The sequence below is a fragment of the Taudactylus pleione genome, unplaced genomic scaffold, assembly GCF_031769625.1.
Source record: "Taudactylus pleione unplaced genomic scaffold, aTauple2 ptg000352l, whole genome shotgun sequence".
NCBI lineage: Eukaryota > Metazoa > Chordata > Amphibia > Anura > Myobatrachidae > Taudactylus > Taudactylus pleione.
Window position 1 is genome coordinate 15,878,207 of NW_028284753.1, and position 27,161 is coordinate 15,905,367.

Sequence of the window (27,161 nt, forward strand, 5' to 3'; positions counted from 1 at the left end):
ACCTGCGCTCCAGCTGCCCGATGTTGCGGCGTGAACCTAAGGACCGCAGGCGGGACCGTGCCTCCGCATACGCAGAGCGCTTCTGCCGGTTGGTGATGGGTGGAGGCTGGCTGGTGATACGGCGATCCATCACCTCCGTAAGCACCAGCAGCTCGCGCCTGGTGAATGCGGAGGCTCTCATGATGGCAATGGAGTTTTTCATACAAAACATTTTTGATAAAGTGTGCAAAAAATTTCTGATTGGCTAATGTATTTTGGAAATTAACAGGAGCAATTTTATTGGTTAGTGTATGAGTCATGTGTTCAACAGGGCCAGAAATCTCTGGAGAGTTATGATAGGCTTGATGCAGTGACATGCGTTTGCAAATTTAAATAAAGAAATGAACCCCGGAAAATATGCGAGGATCCACAGCAATAGAACAATTGTTTAATTGTGGTTCACATGTTTTTTGAACAAAAAAAGCGAATGTTCCATCCGTACGTATTCTGCGGGTAAACACAAACACGGACAAGAGTAAAGTTTCTTGCATTGTGTTGAAAAAAAAAAAACAATTAAGCTAATTGATACATTGATTGGCATGATACGATTGAGGGAGGTAGGCAGAATAAAGGAGCAGGTAATCGACATCTGACAAGGCCACTTCCGGTTTCACTTGTGCGTGCGTTCCCTTCAAGCCATTTCGGGGATGTACGCTCGCTATTTCGCACGCTCGTTAGTTAGAGGAGGGGTCGCCTGAGTTTAGGGAGGAATTTTAGATGCGAAAGAAAATACGAGCGAGCCATTGAATTTAAATAATTTTGTACGTACGCCTAACGTACATGCGCCCGCTTGCGAGTGGGTCTGAATGAGGGCCATAGTGCATACACATGGTAAGATTTGTCAGATATGAACGATAACGATTGTAAAAATTGTTCAATCGTTTATATCTTTGACATATTGGATATGCATCGACCAACAATGCACGTTCCCGCATGTCAGATAATGATATCTGACATAGTCTGTGTTTGCAGTCAGATTTTGAATATTTCATTAATTTTAATACTGTCAGAAATTGTTCAATCGTTCACCATTGGTAAAATCGTTCATTGTTCATCTGACCATTTGTATGCACCTTTAGATTCTAATTCTGTCTCCTGTTTTTATAGGAAGACTTAAGTTCCGCCATGCGTTTAATAAGGGTACACCTTTCAAATGATTTAAAAGCATACCACACAATTTCCACACTAGTAGAACCATTATTAACATCAAAATATCCCTTCCAGGTTGTTTCCAAATCTACACAATCATGAGTATAAGGTGGGGGGAACATATATAGCCAATATAAGCAGGGGTATAGAATAAACCCATCATTGAATAAAGACATACCATCCCCCTAAGAGAAGAGAACCCCCCCCACACAAAATACATAAACCAACATATACCTTTTGCCCCCTAACCCTGTATACCTAGCCCAAACTCTGGTATACATAACCCCTTACACTTAACCTAACCTAAAAAAAAAAAAAAAAAGTGGGGGAGAAATAAATGATAATGGCCCCTTGACAAGGAATGCTCTCCAGCAATTATTTCCAAAAAGGGCTTCAGATTTATATTTCACACAAATTATATACATTAGCAGCACAAAAAGAGGGAAAAACGAGAAAAAAAAAAAGGGGGAAAAATATAATAAAAAAAAAAAAATAAGCTAAAAAATTACTATCACAACTCCAAATATATATATCCTGGAACAGCCATTTTGTCACTAATGTTAAAAAAATAAATTTGAACAGATTTACCAACAGTATAAAAAAAAATATATAATATATACTGTATATAACTAAATAAATATACACTCCATTCAAAATATCAGTTTATAGTGTGATCTTACATATGACTAATCTAGTCAATACCTGTGGAAGAAAGAAAAAAAAGTCTTAACTAATTATGTGCAACTTAGTCATATAAGTGTGATATTATAATGAAAAAATTTAATTTATCATGTACTATCACTAACCAAACTATAATATAACCACTGAGTATCTATATATTTTTGCCCCAATTATATTCACTATAAAACTTATATTCGTGTTTTCAGTGCTTAAGCAACACTATAAATATATACATCATTTTTGTAATATAACTATCAAGGTGTATTAATGTTATCACTTCAAACAAACATATTGAAATAGAAGAAAACAATAACAGGGACCAATACCAACTAAATAGTGCCTCAATCAGATCATAATTACATATCAAATATCTGTGCATTGGCCTAAGCTCTGCAGCAGCTTCACACACTACTGCACAGTTAGGGGTATATTTACTAACGTGAGAGTTTTTAGAAGTGGAGATGTTGCCCATAACAACCATTCAGATTCTAGCTATTATCTTCTAGAACAGGGGTGGCCAACCAGTCAGAGGCAAAGAGCCAAAAACACATGTAGCCAAGCTATAGAGCTGAAAAAGGTAATGTCCCACCTACCTTTGATATATCACACTCAATTTTTAGTCATGCAGGGGGCGAGCCCAGCACATTGAAAATACACAATTTACATAATCTTATAAATATATATTTTTTTTAAATCTTTTTACTTTTCTGTAATTTTTTATTAGTGGGACTTATGACAATCCTTGTTTTCAATCATTTTTGAATGCCCCTTATGCAGTGCCCCCATATTTGTGCCCCTTATGCAGTGCCCCCATATTTGTGCCCCTGTATTTTTGGCCCTTATGTAGTGCCCCTTGTATTTCTGCCCCCTAAAGTAGTGCCCCTTAAGCAGTGTCCCCTGTATTTGTGCCCCCTAAAATAGTGCCCCTTAAGCAGTGCCCCCAGCCCAGTACCTGTCCACGCTTGCTCTGGCTCCCACACTCTGGCTCCCGCTGACACTGCAGTTGCCTCTGCCTGGATCTAACTAGATCCATCAGGTGCGCAAGGCAGGCTCCTCGAATAGCGGGTGATGTCATGACATCACCCGTGCAATGCATCACTGAAAACGCTGGCCTGTGAAGTGATCAGAGTCGTGTTTAGTCTCTGATTGCTTCAGAGACCAGCATTCCCAGTTCCAGTGGGGGGGAGCCACATCTTAAAACCAAAAGAGAAGCATGCAGCTTGAGAGCCACGATTTGGCCACCCTTGTTCTAGAAAGTGCTAGTTAAATGTTAAGAAGAATCTGATAGGCTGCTATAGGCATCTCAATTTCTAAAAACTCTCACTTTAGTAAATATATCCCTTAATATATCTTACAGGAGTCATGTAAAATAATCCATTGATTTGGAGTTAAACCTCAGCCATTGCCTGCGCCCTGGCTTGCGATGGTTGAGCCATTGGGCAGCTGCATGTGGCGAGATAAAAATATTGGTTTCACTGTCTGCAATGACTTTCAACTTAGCTGGAAACAATATTGCATATACAATATTAAAAACTTTCAGTTGCTTCTTGATGGGCAAAAATTGTGCTCTTTCTTTCTGAACGCTGCTAGCATAATCAGAAACTATTGAAATATGTCCACCTCCATGCTCAAATGGGCCCTTGCTATAGGTCAGACAAAGAACTGTGTTACAGTCTCCATAATGCAGAAATTTAGCTATAAGTGTCCGGGTTGGTGCCCCTGGTAGCAAAGATCTAATGGAATTCAATGCACCCTCTCAACTTCGAAGTGGTAGGAAAAGACATCACTACCCAGGATTTTTAGTAGCCAATTTTCGAGGAATTCCTCAGGGCTATTGCCCTCTTCTCTCTCTGGCAACGCCACAATATGAATGTTATTTTGGTGGAGGCGCCCCTCCATAGCAGATCATTTACTATGTACGGCTGCCATTTGAGAATCCAAAAAGGTCACTCTCGATTTCAATGGTAAAAGAACATCCATTGTAAAAATCCTCATCTCCGCTTCCCCAACCCTTTCACAAACCTTTGGGAGGTCTTGGTGAATAATAGAGAGGTCAGACTGCACCTCCCCTATATGATCAGCTAGTCTTTTTTCGCAAGAAGTAACAGTGTGAAGGACCTGTTGTAATGTAATATCCATTTCTTATGCATTAGAGCAGAGGTTCTAAAACTTGGTCCTCAGGACCCCACACAGGTCACATTTTCCAGGTCACCCAGCAGGTGCCCAGGTGTAGTCTTTACTCACTGACACATTTAAAAAGATCCACAGGTGGAGCTAATTATCACACTTGTGATTATGTAAGAAGACCAGGAAAACATGCACTCTTTGGGGTCCTACGGACCGAGTTTGAGAACCTGTGCAGTAGAGGATTTCTTGGCCTGTGGCGATCCTTTAGTAGGAGTGACACCAGAATGCTCATCTTGCGGATGCCGAGGAGTCGAACTCCTAGCATATTTCTCCAAGTTAGCAGCTGCCGAAGCGTGCTGCATCTTCCCAATAGATGAAGATATCAATAAAATACAAAACTTTTCAAATACGTATGAACAGGGCAGTTTGTACCATACAGGAAAATGGGTTCTCGTCCCTTTAATATATGGCAATAATAATTGGAACCTTCAGCTGACAAAGTGCAGTATCCACAAAGTAGCTTTGCATGCACAGACAGCTATATCTCTGTAGCACCAATAAACCTCCAAAGTACAGAGACAGTGTCTAAAGGCCCCCCTACATGGGGCGATTTGTATCCGATCAGATCTTGCATACGATTCCCTTGAAAATTCTTCCCTTGACATTCTGTACTATTTGTATTTAGAAATGGTGCGATTCTACAAACGACCATATGATCCAATGTAACTTAAACGATTGTGCTCAGTGACTAGTGAGACTTGGTTTTATACCCTGTTGAACGCTGTACTTTGCTAGTGTGTTTTGCTTTGTGTTAAGGCTTGCCTTTTACAAAGTGTGTTATTTCTCTACTTTCTAATGGATTCCTATCGCCATAAGCTTCTGCCAGCCTATGGCTATCTGAGGCTGAAAGGTGTAGGGCCTGAGGAGAGGAGGAGGATGCGGTCCAGCTGAACCATGAAGTGGTTGACGAGGAGGCAGAGTCGCTCCCATATGCCCCTGCTGATGGAGAATAGGGAGGACAACCCGGACGATTATTGCAACTACCTGTGGATGGATGACGCCACATTCCAGGAGTTGCTGCGTCTGGTGACCCAATATATCCAGAGGAAGGAGACCAACATGAGGATGGCCATTCCGGCTGAGGAGAAGCTGATTGCGACGCTGAGGTACCTGGCTACAGGGAGGTCGTTTGAGGACCTGAAGTTCGGGACCCTCATTTCCCCCCAGGCGTTGGAGCGCATCATGTCCTGAAGTTCCACTACTTCAAAGTAATTAAAACATTACACATTTGTTTCTTGTGAAATTATTATTTTTTAAAACACAATGGTGTTTAGTAAAACAACCAACATGGCTGTATATATACATTTGTTTGTGGGTACATAATTCCAAGCCATTATGGCTATTGTGTGTACCAAACCAGCATGGTATATTTACCATATAAAAAATTGTATGTCCACAAGTAAAAAACTGGGTGATAGTTATTTAAAATAATAAAACATTCTGCAACTTTATGCAAATAAATGCTCTGATAAAAACCTACTACTATCTCCTCCAGTTTTATATCTTCCATCGCCTCGTGCTTTTTAATATCTTTATTTGTGACATTGCAAATGGTATTGAAGGGAAACTATGCCTTTTTGCAGATGACACAAAGGTATGCAACAGGGTAGACACACCAGGAGGAGTAAAACAAATGATTGATGATCTAGGTAGACTAGAGGAATGGTCAAGAACGTGGCAACTACAGTTTAATGCCAAAAAATGCAAGATCATGCACTTGGGTATCAAAAATCCAAAGGCTAAATATAGTATTAATGGCACTATGCTGGAAACTACTGAAGAGGAAAGGGATCTAGGAGTCACTATTTCAGGTGACTTAAAGGCAAGCAAACATTGTAACAAAGCAATGAGGAAGGCAAGTCAGATGCTTGGTTGCATAGGGAGAGGAATCAGTAGCAGAAAGAAAGAAGTGATGATACCACTGTATAGGTCATTGGTACGTCCTCATCTCGAATACTGGGCCTGATTCAGACCCGGTCGCAAGCGCTGAGTGCTCGCAACCGAGTCAATGGTGGCCCACAGTGCATGCGCACGACGGAGCTGGCTCCGTCGTGCGCATGCGTGAGACCCGGCTAGCGACGGGCACTCCGTTGCTCCAGGTCTCACACCAAAGGGGGCAAACTGTCGATGTTGAGTGACAACTCGCCCCCTTTGGTGGGCGGGCCGGTGGGTGGCTGCCCAAACGGAGACGTTCCCTTGAGAACGCCTGCCATTTGGGGGCGGCCCCACTGACATCACAAGTGATGTCAGTGGAGAGTTTCCAGCTCTGTTAGAGCCGAAAGCTCTCTGGGGCTTGCGATGGGCGAGACCCTACCACAAGGGTCTCATCACAAGCCCGATGGTCGTGATGGTCTTGACCATCGCGACCATCATCCTGGCCGCTCACACTAGCTGTGGATGGTCACCCACAGCTATGCGAGCGGCCAAGAGGCCTCTCCAAAAAAAAAAAAGCCCGGCCCTGATTCAGAGCGAGCGCTCTGTCAGAGCGAGCGGCTCTGAATCAGGCCCTCTGTGTTCAATTCTGGAGGCCATATCTACAGAAGGATATTAATACATTAGAGACTGTACAAAGAATGGCAACTAAAATGGTGCAAGGTCTACACCACAAAACGTACCAGGAAAGACTAATAGATCTTAATATGTATAGTTTGGAGCAGAGAAGGGATAGGGGGGACTTGATAGAAATGTTCAAATATATAAAGGGTTTTAACAAGGTAAAGGAAGGAGACATTCTTCAAAGAAAGAGAAGTATTAGAACAAGGGGACATGTTCTAAAACTGGAGGGTGGTAGGTTCAGGGGAAATTTGAGGAAAAATTACTTCACAGAAAGGGTAGTGGACAAGTGGAATAGCCTCCCATTAGGGGTGGTAGAGGCTAAGACAATAGAGCAATTTAAACATGCATGGGATAGACATAAGGAAATCCTTCAGAAGAAGTAAGGATCAATAAGGGTTGAGGTAATAATATATTTTAAAATGGGGCAGACTAGATGGGCCAAGTGGTTCTTATCTGCCATCAAAAAGTCAAATTCTATTAGTTAATCAGCTGCATAGTATACGGCGTATCAGATGCTGGATTGAACAGGCCACAAGGCACATGGCACAAGTCCAGATTGAGGCCGCAGCATGCAACAATCTGGTCTTGTGCCATGCGCTTCAGGACACTGTCCAACCCGCGTCATCAACGCCGTATACCACGCAGCACCTATTGGGAGACATATAACTGATGGTGATAGTTGAACATAATGTGAAATCAAAAACTTGAAAATGGAGGTGGGTCCTCATCCTCTGCCAACATGTCACTATACACCACTTGAGAGGATGTGGAGGGATTGGTTGATTGTGGAGTCAGTTATATTCTGACTTAATCAATTTGTATGGTGCTCATAAGTCACTTTAGGCTGTGCTACCAATGAATAGTGTTATTGCAATGTTAACATGATCCCTAATCAGGTTGCATTATTGCCACAGCTCAGATAATCACAGATTGATGCTAATTATCTATATGTTATTCTGGTAGATTTTATTATTATTGTTGTTATTTAGTATTTATGAGCACTCCTAAAAAGGAATGCAACAATCACAGAATAAACAGTATCCTGTGCCTCACAGCAGCTTTCAGCAAGGATCAAAATGGTAATAATCAAACTATGCAGTTGCTGTCTCATGTGTCACAGTTTATTCACTTAACATTATACACATTGGTTTATGAATGTAGAATAGCGTTATGCTAATACTGCTGTATAATGTCAGTTTTATTCTGACTGATCGATTCATATGAAGCTGGCAGATCACTGTAAGCTGTGCTGCCAATATAATTGAACCCTACTGGTTGCTAATTATTATGGGGCCTTATATATGACCGTAACTCGTTATACATTGGAGTTTGAAGATATACTCTCTTTCTCTAGAAGAGATTGTGGAGTCCAAAAATTCCCTAGCTTTACTAGATAAAACAGGAAAAGGAGTATTTGCTAGATATTCTGCCAAATCCAATACACTACCTGTCAATTTAGACTCATAAAGGGTCTCATAGAAATGAATAAATACTTCCACTATATCTGGAGTCTGTCTTTGAATCTTGACTTTTCATCTTATACTTCTACTACTATATTTAACAGGTGTTCCATCCTAGCTAGATGTGCAAGATAGCTCCCAGACCTATCTGCCAAAGCATAACATTAATGGGCTGAAAATAGGAGCCCAATGTTTAGGAGCTAAATGTTTTAGCTACTAATACCGCTTTTACACTGAAATTCCGGGTCTGACCCGGAGTTGGAACTGAGGACCTCATTCAGAGTCGGTCGTTGCGGCCACACGGTCGTAGGGGAAAGGGGCCGGATATGCAAATTAAGCGATCACAAGTTGCGGTCCTAAGATGAGATCGTTAGCTGAACGACCGAGGGTAAAAAGCGGCCGTAAGACTAAATAACGCCCCCTTCTCGTTCACCACACACGTCATCTCCTGGGATATAAGGATTAATCGCGAGCATCGAGAATCATCGGAACTGGTCGTAGAGCTTAAGGTTGACCATACCCTCTCTTAAGCACTACGATCAGGTCAGTGTAAAACCACCCATGTCACGTGTGCCATGACATTACTTTGTTAATTATGCACTCCCATTAAACACCGTCCGCATAATTAGGCACACCTGCGTTCGGATCTCCACTCCCCCGTTTTCAAGCACCTTCCCCTGTTACTACCCACAAACGCCTCATTCTGTCACTCAAACTACCGATCTGGCTGTGTTCAAGGAGAGAGAAATTTCTGATCATAGCAGCTAGTTTGCGCACGCGCATTGTGAACTTTATGCATGCTCAGTTTAGCGAACATCGGTGGCGTACGACCGTGCGGCCGCAACGACTGACTCTGAATGAGGTCCAGAGTATCAACCCGGAATTTCCCCAGCGCCGACCCAGGATATTCCTGAGGTGGTGCCGTTCTGCATTGACCCAGCTTTTGTGGTGTTGAAGTGGATGCTTGGAGATGGAGTCATCTGAAGCCAGACCAATCGGCTGGCATGAGGCACGTTCCAGGTCATCTTGACCCAGGGAGCGCCGTTCACTCTGCAGGGTTTCACGGATTATTCCCTTGTTGAACCCTACAACTTACCTGGGTTGGATTGCCGGGTCACTCGACCCGGCACTCCAACCCTTTCCCCTTTTACACCAAGGAGCTATCCGGGTTAACCCTGCAATAACCAGGGTTTTAGCTCTGGTGTAAAAGAGGTATAAATAACTATTCCATTCTTTTTGAGCTGTGATCCAGCCTAACTTTATTGACTCTGTACCCAGAGACAAATATTCCAGTTCTAACTGCCTACACTTATAGTGCATACACATGGTAAGATTTGTCAGATATGAACGATAACGATTGTAAAAATTGTTCAATCGTTTATATCTTTGACATATTGGATATGCATCGACCAACAATGCACGTTCCCGCATGTCAGATAATGATATCTGACATAGTCTGTGTTTGCAGTCAGATTTTGAATATTTCATTAATTTTAATACTGTCAGAAATTGTTCAATCGTTCACCGTTGGTAAAATCGTTCATTGTTCATCTGACCATTTGTATGCACCTTTAGATTCTAATTCTGTCTCCTGTTTTTATAGGAAGACTTAAGTTCCGCCATGCGTTTAATAAGGGTACACCTTTCAAATGATTTAAAAGCATACCACACAATTTCCACACTAGTAGAACCATTATTAACATCAAAATATCCCTTCCAGGTTGTTTCCAAATCTACACAATCATGAGTATAAGGTGGGGGGAACATATATAGCCAATATAAGCAGGGGTATAGAATAAACCCATCATTGAATAAAGACATACCATCCCCCTAAGAGAAGAGAACCCCCCCCACACAAAATACATAAACCAACATATACCTTTTGCCCCCTAACCCTGTATATCTAGCCCAAACTCTGGTATACATAACCCCTTACACTTAACCTAACCTAAAAAAAAAAAAAAAAAGTGGGGGAGAAATAAATGATAATGGCCCCTTGACAAGGAATGCTCTCCAGCAATTATTTCCAAAAAGGGCTTCAGATTTATATTTCACACAAATTATATACATTAGCAGCACAAAAAAAGGGAAAAACGAGAAAAAAAAAAAGGGGGGAAAAATATAATAAAAAAAAAAAAATAAGCTAAAAAATTACTATCACAACTCCAAATATATATATCCTGGAACAGCCATTTTGTCACTAATGTTAAAAAAATAAATTTGAACAGATTTACCAACAGTATAAAAAAAAATATATAATATATACTGTATATAACTAAATAAATATACACTCCATTCAAAATATCAGTGTATAGTGTGATCTTACATATGACTAATCTAGTCAATACCTGTGGAAGAAAGAAAAAAAAGTCTTAACTAATTATGTGCAACTTAGTCATATAAGTGTGATATTATAATGAAAAAATTTAATTTATCATGTACTATCACTAACCAAACTATAATATAACCACTGAGTATCTATATATTTTTGCCCCAATTATATTCACTATAAAACTTATATTCGTGTTTTCAGTGCTTAAGCAACACTATAAATATATACATCATTTTTGTAATATAACTATCAAGGTGTATTAATGTTATCACTTCAAACAAACATATTAAAATAGAAGAAAACAATAACAGGGACCAATACCAACTAAATAGTGCCTCAATCAGATCATAATTACATATCAAATATCTGTGCATTGGCCTAAGCTCTGCAGCAGCTTCACACACTACTGCACAGTTAGGGGTATATTTACTAACGTGAGTTTTTAGAAGTGGAGATGTTGCCCATAACAACCATTCAGATTCTAGCTATTGTCTTCTAGAACAGGGGTGGCCAACCAGTCAGAGGCAAAGAGCCAAAAACACATGTAGCCAAGCTATAGAGCTGAAAAAGGTAATGTCCCACCTACCTTTGATATATCACACTCAATTTTTAGTCATGCAGGGGGCGAGCCCAGCACATTGAAAATACACAATTTACATAATCTTATAAATATATATTTTTTTAAAATCTTTTTACTTTTCTGTAATTTTTTATTAGTGGGACTTATGACAATCCTTGTTTTCAATCATTTTTGAATGCCCCTTATGCAGTGCCCCCATATTTGTGCCCCTTATGCAGTGCCCCCATATTTGTGCCCCTGTATTTTTGGCCCTTATGTAGTGCCCCTTGTATTTCTGCCCCCTAAAGTAGTGCCCCTTAAGCAGTGTCCCCTGTATTTGTGCCCCCTAAAATAGTGCCCCTTAAGCAGTGCCCCCAGCCCAGTACCTGTCCACGCTTGCTCTGGCTCCCACACTCTGGCTCCCGCTGACACTGCAGTTGCCTCTGCCTGGATCTAACTAGATCCATCAGGTGCGCAAGGCAGGCTCCTCGAATAGCGGGTGATGTCATGACATCACCCGTGCAATGCATCACTGAAAACGCTGGCCTGTGAAGTGATCAGAGTCGTGTTTAGTCTCTGATTGCTTCAGAGACCAGCATTCCCAGTTCCAGTGGGGGGGAGCCACATCTTAAAACCAAAAGAGAAGCATGCAGCTTGAGAGCCACGATTTGGCCACCCTTGTTCTAGAAGGTGCTAGTTAAATGTTAAGAAGAATCTGATAGGCTGCTATAGGCATCTCAATTTCTAAAAACTCTCACTTTAGTAAATATATCCCTTAATATATCTTACAGGAGTCATGTAAAATAATCCATTGATTTGGAGTTAAACCTCAGCCATTGCCTGCGCCCTGGCTTGCGATGGTTGAGCCATTGGGCAGCTGCATGTGGCGAGATAAAAATATTGGTTTCACTGTCTGCAATGACTTTCAACTTAGCTGGAAACAATATTGCATATACAATATTAAAAACTTTCAGTTGCTTCTTGATGGGCAAAAATTGTGCTCTTTCTTTCTGAACGCTGCTAGCATAATCAGAAACTATTGAAATATGTCCACCTCCATGTTCAAATGGGCCCTTGCTATAGGTCAGACAAAGAACTGTGTTACAGTCTCCATAATGCAGAAATTTAGCTATAAGTGTCCGGGTTGGTGCCCCTGGTAGCAAAGATCTAATGGAATTCAATGCACCCTCTCTACTTCGAAGTGGTAGGAAAAGACATCACTACCCAGGATTTTTAGTAGCCAATTTTCGAGGAATTCCTCAGGGCTATTGCCCTCTTCTCTCTCTGGCAACGCCACAATATGAATGTTATTTTGGTGGAGGCGCCCCTCCATAGCAGATCATTTACTATGTACGGCTGCCATTTGAGAATCCAAAAAGGTCACTCTCGATTTCAATGGTAAAAGAACATCCATCGTAAAAATCCTCATCTCCGCTTCCCCAACCCTTTCACAAACCTTTGGGAGGTCTTGGTGAATAATAGAGAGGTCAGACTGCACCTCCCCTATATGATCAGCTAGTCTTTTTTCGCAAGAAGTAACAGTGTGAAGGACCTGTTGTAATGTCATATCCATTTCTTATGCATTAGAGCAGAGGTTCTAAAACTTGGTCCTCAGGACCCCACACAGGTCACATTTTCCAGGTCACCCAGCAGGTGCCCAGGTGTAGTCTTTACTCACTGACACATTTAAAAAGATCCACAGGTGGAGCTAATTATCACACTTGTGATTATGTAAGAAGACCAGGAAAACATGCACTCTTTGGGGTCCTACGGACCGAGTTTGAGAACCTGTGCAGTAGAGGATTTCTTGGCCTGTGGCGATCCTTTAGTAGGAGTGACAACAGAATGCTCATCTTGCGGATGCCGAGGAGTCGAACTCCTAGCATATTTCTCCAAGTTAGCAGCTGCCGAAGCGTGCTGCATCTTCCCAATAGATGAAGATATCAATAAAATACAAAACTTTTCAAATACGTATGAACAGGGCAGTTTGTACCATACAGGAAAATGGGTTCTCGTCCCTTTAATATATGGCAATAATAATTGGAACCTTCAGCTGACAAAGTGCAGTATCCACAAAGTAGCTTTGCATGCACAGACAGCTATATCTCTGTAGCACCAATAAACCTCCAAAGTACAGAGACAGTGTCTAAAGGCCCCCCTACATGGGGCGATTTGTATCCGATCAGATCTTGCATACGATTCCCTTGAAAATTCTTCCCTTGACATTCTGTACTATTTGTATTTAGAAATGGTGCGATTCTACAAACGACCATATGATCCAATGTAACTTAAACGATTGTGCTCAGTGACTAGTGAGACTTGGTTTTATACCCTGTTGAAAGCTGTACTTTGCTAGTGTGTTTTGCTTTGTGTTAAGGCTTGCCTTTTACAAAGTGTGTTATTTCTCTACTTTCTAATGGATTCCTATCGCCATAAGCTTCTGCCAGCCTATGGCTATCTGAGGCTGAAAGGTGTAGGGCCTGAGGAGAGGAGGAGGATGCGGTCCAGCTGAACCATGAAGTGGTTGACGAGGAGGCAGAGTCGCTCCCATATGCCCCTGCTGATGGAGAATAGGGAGGACAACCCGGACGATTATTGCAACTACCTGTGGATGGATGACGCCACATTCCAGGAGTTGCTGCGTCTGGTGACCCCTTATATCCAGAGGAAGGAGACCAACATGAGGATGGCCATTCCGGTTGAGGAGAAGCTGATTGCGACGCTGAGGTACCTGGCTACAGGGAGGTCGTTTGAGGACCTGAAGTTCGGGACCCTCATTTCCCCCCAGGCGTTGGAGCACATCATGTCCTGAAGTTCCACTACTTCAAAGTAAGTAAAACATTACACATTTGTTTCTTGTGAAATTATTATTTTTTAAAACACAATGGTGTTTAGTAAAACAACCAACATGGCTGTATATATACATTTGTTTGTGGGTACATAATTCCAAGCCATCATGGCTATTGTGTGTACCAAACCAACATGGTATATTTACCATATAAAAAATTGTATGTCCACAAGTAAAAAACTGGGTGATAGTTATTTAAAATGATAAAACATTCTGCAACTTTATGCAAATAAATGCTCTGATAAAAACCTACTACTATCTCCTCCAGTTTTATATCTTCCATCGCCTCGTGCTTTTTAATATCTTTATTTGTGACATTGCAAATGGTATTGAAGGGAAACCATGCCTTTTTGCAGATGACACAAAGGTATGCAACAGGGTAGACACACCAGGAGGAGTAAAACAAATGATTGATGATCTAGGTAGACTAGAGGAATGGTCAAGAACGTGGCAACTACAGTTTAATGCCAAAAAATGCAAGATCATGCACTTGGGTATCAAAAATCCAAAGGCTAAATATAGTATTAATGGCACTATGCTGGAAACTACTGAAGAGGAAAGGGATCTAGGAGTCACTATTTCAGGTGACTTAAAGGCAAGCAAACATTGTAACAAAGCAATGAGGAAGGCAAGTCAGATGCTTGGTTGCATAGGGAGAGGAATCAGTAGCAGAAAGAAAGAAGTGATGATACCACTGTATAGGTCATTGGTACGTCCTCATCTCGAATACTGGGCCTGATTCAGACCCGGTCGCAAGCGCTGAGTGCTCGCAACCGAGTCAATGGTGGCCCACAGTGCATGCGCACGACGGAGCTGGCTCCGTCGTGCGCATGCGTGAGACCCGGCTAGCGACGGGCACTCCGTTGCTCCAGGTCTCACACCAAAGGGGGCAAACTGTCGATGTTGAGTGACAACTCGCCCCCTTTGGTGGGCGGGCCGGTGGGTGGCTGCCCAAACGGAGACGTTCCCTTGAGAACGCCTGCCTTTTGGGGGCGGCCCCACTGACATCACAAGTGATGTCAGTGGAGAGTTTCCAGCTCTGTTAGAGCCGAAAGCTCTCTGGGGCTTGCGATGGGCGAGACCCTACCACAAGGGTCTCATCACAAGCCCGATGGTCGTGATGGTCTTGACCATCGCGACCATCATCCTGGCCGCTCACACTAGCTGTGGATGGTCACCCACAGCTATGCGAGCGGCCAAGAGGCCTCTCCAAAAAAAAAAAAGCCCGGCCCTGATTCAGAGCGAGCGCTCTGTCAGAGCGAGCGGCTCTGAATCAGGCCCTCTGTGTTCAATTCTGGAGGCCATATCTACAGAAGGATATTAATACATTAGAGACTGTACAAAGAATGGCAACTAAAATGGTGCAAGGTCTACACCACAAAACGTACCAGGAAAGACTAATAGATCTTAATATGTATAGTTTGGAGCAGAGAAGGGATAGGGGGGACTTGATAGAAATGTTCAAATATATAAAGGGTTTTAACAAGGTAAAGGAAGGAGACATTCTTCAAAGAAAGAGAAGTATTAGAACAAGGGGACATGTTCTAAAACTGGAGGGTGGTAGGTTCAGGGGAAATTTGAGGAAAAATTACTTCACAGAAAGGGTAGTGGACAAGTGGAATAGCCTCCCATTAGGGGTGGTAGAGGCTAAGACAATAGAGCAATTTAAACATGCATGGGATAGACATAAGGAAATCCTTCAGAAGAAGTAAGGATCAATAAGGGTTGAGGTAATAATATATTTTAAAATGGGGCAGACTAGATGGGCCAAGTGGTTCTTATCTGCCATCAAAAAGTCAAATTCTATTAGTTAATCAGCTGCATAGTATACGGCGTATCAGATGCTGGATTGAACAGGCCACAAGGCACATGGCACAAGTCCAGATTGAGGCTGCAGCATGCAACAATCTGGTCTTGTGCCATGCGCTTCAGGACACTGTCCAACCCGCGTCATCAACGCCGTATACCACGCAGCACCTATTGGGAGACATAAAACTGATGGTGATAGTTGAACATAATGTGAAATCAAAAACTTGAAAATGGAGGTGGGTCCTCAACCTTTGCCAACATGTCACTATACACCACTTGAGAGGATGTGGAGGGATTGGTTGATTGTGGAGTAGGATAACTGGGATAGGGTGGTGTGGCCTGGTAGGATGTGGATGGGACATAATTAAATGGCTGTAGCATTGTCTGGGGGACAGGGTCATCTGTTATCCTCATACTTGTTGCCAGCTTTTTCATTCGCCCCCGGATAACAGTATCATAAATGAGGCGTTGGGCATGTATCTGCTGGCTTTCGTCCATTTCCCGAAGCGTGCTGACTATGTGTGTGCCCAGGTCGGGCAGTTTGTTCAAAGCCTGCCTGACCTCATTCAAAATTTCATCCGGTTGACCCTGTATTCGGTGCTGGTATCTCCGGCATTTAGGTGCAGGTTGTGGTGTTTTAGGCTGGGTTTGAGATGGAATTTGCAGGCTGACTGCTAAATCCAGGTTTGGGGTTGAAGGAGAGAGATAATTGTATAATGTTAATTACATGGTTATCCAAGTTTTAATTTCCTTTTTTTTAATTCTAGTTCCCAACAATGGTGGAGGAGTGGCAGACCATTGCTGAGGAGTTTGAACGGAGATGGAACTTCCCTAACAGTGGTGGAGCAATAGATGGCAAACATGTCCGTATGATCCCGCTCTGAATCAGGGCCGGGCTTTTTTTTTTTTGAAGCGGCCTCCCACAGCTATAGCGAGCGGCCATGATGATGGTCGCGATGGTCAAGACCATTGCAAAAATCGGGCTTGTGACGAGACCCTTGTGGTAGGGTCTCGTTCATCACAAGCCCCAGAGAGCTTTTGGCTCTAACAGAGCTGGAAGTTCTCCACTGACATCACTCGTGATGTCAGTGGGGCTGCCCCCAAATGGCAAGCGTTCCCTCGGGAACGCCTCCGTTTGGGCAGCCACCCCCCGGCCCGCCCACCAAAGGGGGCGAGCTGTCACTCAACATCGACAGCTCGCCCCCTTTGGTGCAAGACCTGGAGCAATGGATTGCCCATCGCTAGCCGGGTCTCGCGCATGCGCATGATGGAGCCGGCTCAGTCGTGCGCATGCGCTGTGGGCTCAACACTTGCAACCGGGTCTGAATCAGGCCCTCAGCTCCAACCACCTGAGTTTACCATCTGAAATGGAAACAAAGCATGGCCTAAACTATGTTTTTGTGGCTGATGAGGCGTTTACTCTCCATGAGCATTTGCTGACGCCGTATGCGCAACAAGGCCTTACTAAAGAGAAGCGCATTTTTATTAATACAGACTATCCAGGGCTTGCTGAATAGTGGAGAACACATTATGCATTCTATGTAACTGGTTCCGGGTGTTCCATACCTCTTTTAATCTACGTATGGACAAAATAGATTCCGTTGTTTTGGCCTGCATAATTTCCTATGGAAAAAGAGGTCTAACCAAAGGACATCACAGCAGTGCTGGACGACCCGGATCAACCAGAGGAAACAGTCCCAATGCTCTCTGTGGCTCCACCTTCAATGGCTTCAACAGGAACTGCGAGGGCTAAAAAGGTGAGGGAGCAATATCTGGCCTACTTCAACAGAGTGGGGGCAGTACCGTGGCAGGAGGACAGTAGCCACAGTGGACATGTGAACTGTAAAATTAAAAACTATTTACGACTTCACAAGAGGACTCTTGTTCTGCATCTGGGTTCTCCACTCCAGGGTCCTCTGTAGTCACCACCATTAGGGCCTGTGAAGGTCGCTGCGGCTCCTGCTCATGCAGGAAATGCAGCAGGTCAAAGTACCACAATGTACTTATATAGGTGTCAGCTGCCCCTGCTCTGGATGCCCGAGACTCTTCCTGCTTCCTTTTGTCCTTCATGTATACAGTGCAGAGATTCTGCATTTTGTTCTTGACCCACACCACTGTGACATCATCATCTGGATGGAAGGTCTTGCTAAATGCAATTAGCTCCTGGATAGCTGCATTGCGTTTCATTTTGTTGCGGTAGTGCTGACTTTTGACTCGCCACAAACACTCGTGGCCATGGAAGATTTCAATGAACTCCATCAAGAACTCTCTCTCTCTTGCACTTGTCATTCCTGTTGGGTAAATATATTGAGAAAGTTTAAATTGTTGTAGGTTTTAAAGTTGAACATTTGTAAATAATTAAATTTTTAGAGTTATTACCGTTTGACACAATAAATGCAGTTTGTTTATTTCTCATGTGATATTTGGCAGAAACAGTGAATTCAACCTTGGGTATGCATTGGTGGTGCAGGGCTTAATATACACTTTGGGGTGCCAGGGCTATGCATTGGTAGCACAGGGGCTAATAAACACTTTGGGGTGACAGGGCTATGCATTGGTGGTGCAGGGGTTATTATACACTTTGAGGGGCCAAGGGTATGCATTGGTGGTGCGGGGGTATTGGTAGGGCAGGGCTATGCATTGGTGATTCAGGTTGTACGGGCGATATATACTCACTTTTTAGCACACTCCAATACACGATGCTGCTGCTTCTCTCTTCTCCCGTTGTCTGACACAAAAAGGAGTGGAGGGGAGTGTCCAGGGACATCGATATCGTTATCATTCAATCATTTAAAAATTGTTTACAAATCATTTGAAAATCGTTCAGTATTAGTTTCAAATGATGTACGATGCGCGCTCCCGCTGATCGTTTGATCGTCTCCTCCATCGAGTGAACATGCAGGTCAATTTCACTTGATCGCTTTAAAATCACTTGCAAATCGCTTACACATCGTTTACACATCGTTCACTGTGGATGATCAAACGATGTACCACTCCCTGACTACTCCCTGACACTCCCACACCTCCATTTTGTGGATTCAGCCCTGACGGAGCTTATGAGAAGCAGCAGTATTTGGAGGACCACGCGGATCAGAATAGAAGCTCGGTAAGGATTTAATTGTAAAATGTATAAACCACTGACCACAAATATAGCACTCCCTGGGGACTGACACTGGGAAGGGGTACAAGAGGCAGCACACAATCGGGGTGTGGCACTTGGAGGGTGCTGCATCAAGGGACTTGGGGGGAGGTGCATTTTTAAAGAGCTCCTCGGGGTTGCTGCATTAAGGGCATACTGTGGGGGTGCTGCATAAGGGCATACTGTGGGGGTGCTGCATAAGGGCCAAACTGTGGGGGTGCTGCATAAGGGCATACTGTGGGGGTGCTGCATAAGGGCATACTGTGGGGGTGCTGCATAAGGGGCATACTGTGGGGGTGCTGCATAAGGGGCATACTGTGGGGGTGCTGCATAAGGGGCATACTGTGGGGGTGCTGCATAAGGGCCATACTGTGGGGGTGCTGCATAAGGGCCATACTGTGGGGGTGCTGCATAAGGGCCATACTGTGGGGGTGCTGCATAAGGCCATACTGTGGGGGTGCTGCATAAGGGCCATACTGTGGGGGTGCTGCATAAGGCCATACTGTGGGGGTGCTGCATAAGGCCATACTGTGGGGGTGCTGCATAAGGCCATACTGTGGGGGTGCTGCATAAGGCCATACTGTAGGGGTGCTGCATAAGGTCCATACTGTGGGGGTGCTGCATAAGGGCATACTGTGGGGGTGCTGCATAAGGGCATACTGTGGGGGTGCTGCATTAAGGGCATACTGTGGGGGTGCTGCATAAGGGCATACTGTGGGGGTGCTGCATAAGGGCATACTGTGGGGGTGCTGCATAAGGGCATACTGTGGGGGTGCTGCATAAGGGCATACTGTGGGGGTGCTGCATTAAGGGCATACTGTGGGGGTGCTGCATAAGGGCATACTGTGGGGGTGCTGCATAAGGGCATACTGTGGGGGTGCTGCATAAGGGCATACTGTGGGGGTGCTGCATAAGGGCATACTGTGGGGGTGCTGCATAAGGGCATACTGTGGGGGTGCTGCATGGCCATACTGTGGGGGTGCTGCATAAGGGCATACTGTGGGGGTGCTGCATAAGGGCATACTGTGGGGGTGCTGCATAAGGGCCATACTGTGGGGGTGCTGCATAAGGGCATACTGTGGGGGTGCTGCATAAGGGCATACTGTGGGGGTGCTGCATAAGGTCCATACTGTGGGGGTGCTGCATAAGGGCATACTGTGGGGGTGCTGCAGAAGGGCATACTGTGGGGGTGCTGCATAAGGGGCATACTGTGGGGGTGCTGCATAAGGGGCATACGGGGGGGCTGCATAAGGGCATACTGTGGGGGTGCTGTATATGGGGCATACAGGGGTGTGCTGCATAAGGGGCATACGGGGGGTGCTGCATAAGGGCATACTGTGGGTGCGCTGTATAAGGGGCATACGGGGGTGCTGCATAAGGGCATACTGTGGGGGTGCTGCATGGCCATACTGTGGGGGTGCTGCATAAGGGCCAAACTGTGGGGGTGCTGCATAAGGGCATACTGTGGGGGTGCTGCATAAGGGCCATACTGTGGGGGTGCTGCATAAGGGCCATACTGTGGGGGTGCTGCATAAGGGCATACTGTGGGGGTGCTGCATAAGGGCATACTGTGGGGGTGCTGCATAAGGGCATACTGTGGGGGTGCTGCATAAGGTCCATACTGTGGGGGTGCTGCATAAGGGCATACTGTGGGGGTGCTGCATAAGGGCATACTGTGGGGGTGCTGCATAAGGGGCATACGGGGGGGCTGCATAAGGGGCATACGGGGGGGCTGCATAAGGGCATACTGTGGGGGTGCTGTATATGGGGCATACAGGGGTGTGCTGCATAAGGGGCATACGGGGGGTGCTGCATAAGGGCATACTGTGGGTGCGCTGTATAAGGGGCATACGGGGGTGCTGCATAAGGGCATACTGTGGGGGTGCTGCATAAGGGCATACTGTGGGGGTGCTGCATAAGGGCATACTGTGGGGGTGCTGCATTAAGGCCATACTGTGGGGGTGCTGCATAAGGGCATACTGTGGGGGTGCTGCATGGCCATACTGTGGGGGTGCTGCATAAGGGCCATACTGTGGGGGTGCTGCATAAGGGCATACTGTGGGGGTGCTGCATAAGGGCATACTGTGGGGGTGCTGCATAAGGGCATACTGTGGGGGTGCTGCATAAGGGCATACTGTGGGGGTGCTGCATAAGGGCATACTGTGGGGGTGCTGCATAAGGGCATACTGTGGGGGTGCTGCATAAGGGCATACTGTGGGGGTGCTGCATTAAGGGCATACTGTGGGGGTGCTGCATTAAGGGCATACTGTGGGGGTGCTGCATAAGGCCATACTGTGGGGGTGCTGCATAAGGCCATACTGTGGGGGTGCTGCATAAGGTCCATACTGTGGGGGTGCTGCATAAGGTCAATACTGTGGGGGTGCTGCATAAGGGCATACTGTGGGGGTGCTGCATTAAGGGCATACTGTGGGGGTGCTGCATAAGGGCATACTGTGGGGGTGCTGCATAAGGGCATACTGTGGGGGTGCTGCATTAAGGGCATACTGTGGGGGTGCTGCATAAGGGCATACTGTGGGGGTGCTGCATAAGGGCATACTGTGGGGGTGCTGCATGGCCATACTGTGGGGGTGCTGCATAAGGGCCAAACTGTGGGGGTGCTGCATAAGGGCCAAACTGTGGGGGTGCTGCATAAGGGCATACTGTGGGGGCGCAGCATAAGGGCCAAACTGTGGGGGTGCTGCATAAGGGCATACTGTGGGGGTGCTGCATAAGGGCATACTGTGGGGGTGCTGCATAAGGGCCATACTGTGGGGGTGCTGCATAAGGGCATACTGTGGGGGTGCTGCATAAGGTCCATACTGTGGGGGTGCTGCATAAGGGCATACTGTGGGGGTGCTGCATAAGGGCATACTGTGGGGGTGCTGTATATGGGGCATACAGGGGTGTGCTGCATAAGGGGCATACGGGGGGTGCTGCATAAGGGCATACTGTGGGTGCGCTGTATAAGGGGCATACGGGGGTGCTGCATAAGGGCATACTGTGGGGGTGCTGCATGGCCATACTGTGGGGGTGCTGCATAAGGGCCAAACTGTGGGGGTGCTGCATTAAGGGCATACTGTGGGGGTGCTGCATAAGGGCATACTGTGGGGGTGCTGCATAAGGGCATACTGTGGGGGTGCTGCATAAGGGCATACTGTGGGGGTGCTGCATAAGGGCCATACTGTGGGGGTGCTGCATAAGGGCATACTGTGGGGGTGCTGCATAAGGGCATACTGTGGGGGTGCTGCATAAGGGCCATACTGTGGGGGTGCTGCATAAGGGCATACTGTGGGGGTGCTGCATAAGGGCATACTGTGGGGGTGCTGCATAAGGTCCATACTGTGGGGGTGCTGCATAAGGGCATACTGTGGGGGTGCTGCATAAGGGCATACTGTGGGGGTGCTGCATAAGCGGCATACGGGGGGGCTGCATAAGGGCATACTGTGGGGGTGCTGTATATGGGGCATACGGGGGGTGCTGCATAAGGGCATACTGTGGGTGCGCTGTATAAGGGGCATATGGGGGTGCTGCATAAGGGCATACTGTGGGGGTGCTGCATGGTCATACTGTGGGGGTGCTGCATAAGGGCCAAACTGTGGGGGTGCTGCATAAGGGCATACTGTGGGGGTGCTGCATTAAGGGCATACTGTGGGGGTGCTGCATAAGGGCATACTGTGGGGGTGCTGCATAAGGGCATACTGTGGGGGTGCTGCATGGCCATACTGTGGGGGTGCTGCATAAGGGCCATACTGTGGGGGTGCTGCATAAGGGCATACTGTGGGGGTGCTGCATAAGGGCATACTGTGGGGGTGCTGCATAAGGGCCATACTGTGGGGGTGCTGCATAAGGGCATACTGTGGGGGTGCTGCATAAGGTCCATACTGTGGGGGTGCTGCATAAGGGCATACTGTGGGGGTGCTGCATAAGGGCATACTGTGGGGGTGCTGCATAAGGGGCATACGGGGGGTCTGCATAAGGGCATACTGTGGGGGTGCTGTATATGGGGCATACAGGGGTGTGCTGCATAAAGGGCATACGGGGGGTGCTGCATAAGGGCATACTGTGGGTGCGCTGTATAAGGGGCATACGGGGGTGCTGCATAAGGGCATACTGTGGGGGTGCTGCATAAGGGCATACTGTGGGGGTGCTGCATTAAGGGCATACTGTGGGGGTGCTGCATAAGGGCATACTGTGGGGGTGCTGCATAAGGGCATACTGTGGGGGTGCTGCATAAGGGCCATACTGTGGGGGTGCTGCATAAGGGCATACTGTGGGGGTGCTGCATAAGGGCATACTGTGGGGGTGCTGCATTAAGGGCATACTGTGGGGGTGCTGCATTAAGGGCATGCTGTGGGGGTGCTGCATAAGGGCATGCTGTGGGGGTGCTGCATAAGGGCATACTGTGGGGGTGATGCATGGCCATACTGTGGGGGTGCTGCATAAGGGCCAAACTGTGGGGGTGCTGCATAAGGGCCATACTGTGGGGGTGCTGCATAAGGGCATACTGTGGGGGTGCTGCATAAGTGCCATACTGTGGGGGTGCTGCATAAGGGCATACTGTGGGGGTGCTGCATAAGGTCCATACCGTGGGGGTGCTGCATAAGGGCATACTGTGGGGGTGCTGCATAAGGGCATACTGTGGGGGTGCTGCATTAAGGGCATACTGTGGGGGTGCTGCATAAGGGCATACTGTGGGGGTGCTGCATGGCCATACTGTGGGGGTGCTGCATAAGGCCATACTGTGGGGGTGCTGCATAAGGCCATACTGTGGGGGTGCTGCATAAGGGCATACTGTGGGGGTGCTGCATAAGGGCATACTGTGGGGGTGCTGCATAAGGCCATACTGTGGGGGTGCTGCATAAGGCCATACTGTGGGGGTGCTGCATAAGGCCATACTGTGGGGGTGCTGCATAAGGTCCATACTGTGGGGGTGCTGCATAAGGTCCATACTGTGGGGGTGCTGCATTAAGGGCATACTGTGGGGGTGCTGCATAAGGGCATACTGTGGGGGTGCTGCATAAGGCCATACTGTGGGGGTGCTGCATAAGGCCATACTGTGGGGGTGCTGCATAAGGGCATACCGTGGGGGTGCTGCATAAGGTCCATACTGTGGGGCTGCTGCATAAGGTCCATACTGTGGGGGTGCTGCATAAGGGCATACTGTGGGGGTGCTGCATAAGGGCATACTGTGGGGATGCTGCATAAGGGCATACTGTGGGGGTGCTGCATAAGGGCATACTGTGGGGGTGCTGCATAAGGGCATACTGTGGGGGTGCTGCATAAGGGCATACTGTGGGGGTGCTGCATTAAGGGCATACTGTGGGGGTGCTGCATAAGGGCATACTGTGGGGGTGCTGCATAAGGGCATACTGTGGGGGTGCTGCATGGCCATACTGTGGGGGTGCTGCATAAGGGCCAAACTGTGGGGGTGCTGCATAAGGGCCAAACTGTGGGGGTGCTGCATAAGGGCATACTGTGGGGGCGCTGCATAAGGGCCAAACTGTGGGGGTGCTGCATAAGGGCATACTGTGGGGGTGCTGCATAAGGGCCATACTTTGGGGGTGCTGCATAAGGGCCATACTGTGGGGGTGCTGCATAAGGGCATACTGTGGGGGTGCTGCATAAGGTCCATACTGTGGGGGTGCTGCATAAGGGCATACTGTGGGGGTGCTGCATAAGGGGCATACGGGGGGGCTGCATAAGGGAATACTGTGGGGGTGCTGTATATGGGGCATACAGGGGTGTGCTGCATAAGGGGCATACGGGGGGTGCTGCATAAGGGCATACTGTGGGTGCGCTGTATAAGGGGCATACGGGGGTGCTGCATAAGGGCATACTGTGGGGGTGCTGCATGGCCATACTGTGGGGGTGCTGCATAAGGGCCAAACTGTGGGGGTGCTGCATAAGGGCATACTGTGGGGGTGCTGCATTAAGGGCATACTGTGGGGGTGCTGCATAAGGGCATACTGTGGGGGTGCTGCATGGCCATACTGTGGGGGTGCTGCATAAGGGCCATACTGTGGGGGTGCTGCATAAGGGCATACTGTGGGGGTGCTGCATAAGGGCCATACTGTGGGGGTGCTGCATAAGGGCATACTGTGGGGGTGCTGCATAAGGTGCATACTGTGGGGGTGCTGCATAAGGGCATACTGTGGGGGTGCTGCATAAGGGCATACTGTGGGGGTGCTGCATAAGCGGCATACGGGGGGGCTGCATAAGGGCATACTGTGGGGGTGCTGTATATGGGGCATACAGGGGTGTGCTGCATAAGGGGCATACGGGGGGTGCTGCATAAGGGCATACTGTGGGTGCGCTGTATAAGGGGCATATGGGGGTGCTGCATAAGGGCATACTGTGGGGGTGCTGCATGGCCATACTGTGGGGGTGCTGCATAAGGGCCAAACTGTGGGGGTGCTGCATAAGGGCATACTGTGGGGGTGCTGCATTAAGGGCATACTGTGGGGGTGCTGCATAAGGGCATACTGTGGGGGTGCTGCATGGCCATACTGTGGGGGTGCTGCATGGCCATACTGTGGGGGTGCTGCATAAGGGCATACTGTGGGGGTGCTGCATAAGGGCATACTGTGGGGGTGCTGCATAAGGGCCATACTGTGGGGGTGCTGCATAAGGGCCATACTGTGGGGGTGCTGCATAAGGTCCATACTGTGGGGGTGCTGCATAAGGGCATACTGTGGGGGTGCTGCATAAGGGCATACTGTGGGGGTGCTGCATAAGGGGCATACGGGGGGGCTGCATAAGGGCATACTGTGGGGGTGCTGTATATGGGGCATACAGGGGTGTGCTGCATAAGGGGCATACGGGGGGTGCTGCATAAGGGCATACTGTGGGTGCACTGTATAAGGGGCATACGGGGGTGCTGCATAAGGGCATACTGTGGGGGTGCTGCATAAGGGCCATACTGTGGGGGTGCTGCATAAGGGCCAAACTGTGGGGGTACTGCATAAGGGCCATACTGTGGGGGTGCTGCATAAGGGCATACTGTGGGGGTGCTGCATAAGGGCCATACTGTGGGGGTGCTGCATAAGGGCCATACTGTGGGGGTGCTGCATAAGGGCATACTGTGGGGGTGCTGCATAAGGTCCATACTGTGGGGGTGCTGCATAAGGGCATACTGTGGGGGTGCTGCATTAAGGGCATACTGTGGGGGTGCTGCATAAGGGCATACTGTGGGGGTGCTGCATTAAGGGCATACTGTGGGGGTGCTGCATAAGGGCCAAACTGTGGGGGTACTGCATAAGGGCCATACTGTGGGGGTGCTGCATAAGGGCATACTGTGGGGGTGCTGCATAAGGGCCATACTGTGGGGGTGCTGCATAAGGGCCAAACTGTGGGGGTACTGCATAAGGGCCATACTGTGGGGGTGCTGCATAAGGGCATACTGTGGGGGTGCTGCATAAGGGCCATACTGTGGGGGTGCTGCATAAGGGCCATACTGTGGGGGTGCTGCATAAGGGCATACTGTGGGGGTGCTGCATAAGGTCCATACTGTGGGGGTGCTGCATAAGGGCATACTGTGGGGGTGCTGCATAAGGGCATACTGTGGGGGTGCTGCATTAAGGGCATACTGTGGGGGTGCTGCATAAGGGCATACTGTGGGGGTGCTGCATGGCCATACTGGGGGGGTGCTGCATAAGGGCATACTGTGGGGGTGCTGCATAAGGGCATACTGTGGGGGTGCTGCATAAGGACATACTGTGGGGGTGCTGCATGGCCATACTGTGGGGGTGCTGCATAAGGGCATACTGTGGGGGTGCTGCATAAGGGCATACTGTGGGGGTGCTGCATTAAGGGCATACTGTGGGGGTGCTGCATAAGGGCCAAACTGTGGGGGTACTGCATAAGGGCCATACTGTGGGGGTGCTGCATAAGGGCATACTGTGGGGGTGCTGCATAAGGGCCATACTGTGGGGGTGCTGCATAAGGGCCATACTGTGGGGGTGCTGCATAAGGGCATACTGTGGGGGTGCTGCATAAGGGCATACTGTGGGGGTGCTGCATTAAGGGCATACTGTGGGGGTGCTGCATAAGGGCCAAACTGTGGGGGTACTGCATAAGGGCCATACTGTGGGGGTGCTGCATAAGGGCATACTGTGGGGGTGCTGCATAAGGGCCATACTGTGGGGGTGCTGCATAAGGGCCATACTGTGGGGGTGCTGCATAAGGGCCAAACTGTGGGGGTACTGCATAAGGGCCATACTGTGGGGGTGCTGCATAAGGGCATACTGTGGGGGTGCTGCATAAGGGCCATACTGTGGGGGTGCTGCATAAGGGCCATACTGTGGGGGTACTGCATAAGGGCCATACTGTGGGGGTGCTGCATAAGGGCATACTGTGGGGGTGCTGCATAAGGGCCATACTGTGGGGGTGCTGCATAAGGGCCA

The 27,161-nt window shown here is 47.6% G+C and overlaps 1 protein-coding gene across 1 annotated transcript in view; it reads right to left on the reverse strand.

Moving 5' to 3' along the window:
* LOC148508681 (cyclic nucleotide-gated channel alpha-2-like) overlaps nt 1-27,161 on the reverse strand; it is a 260,462-nt gene that overhangs the window by 155,912 nt on the left and 77,389 nt on the right. The window lies entirely within an intron of this gene.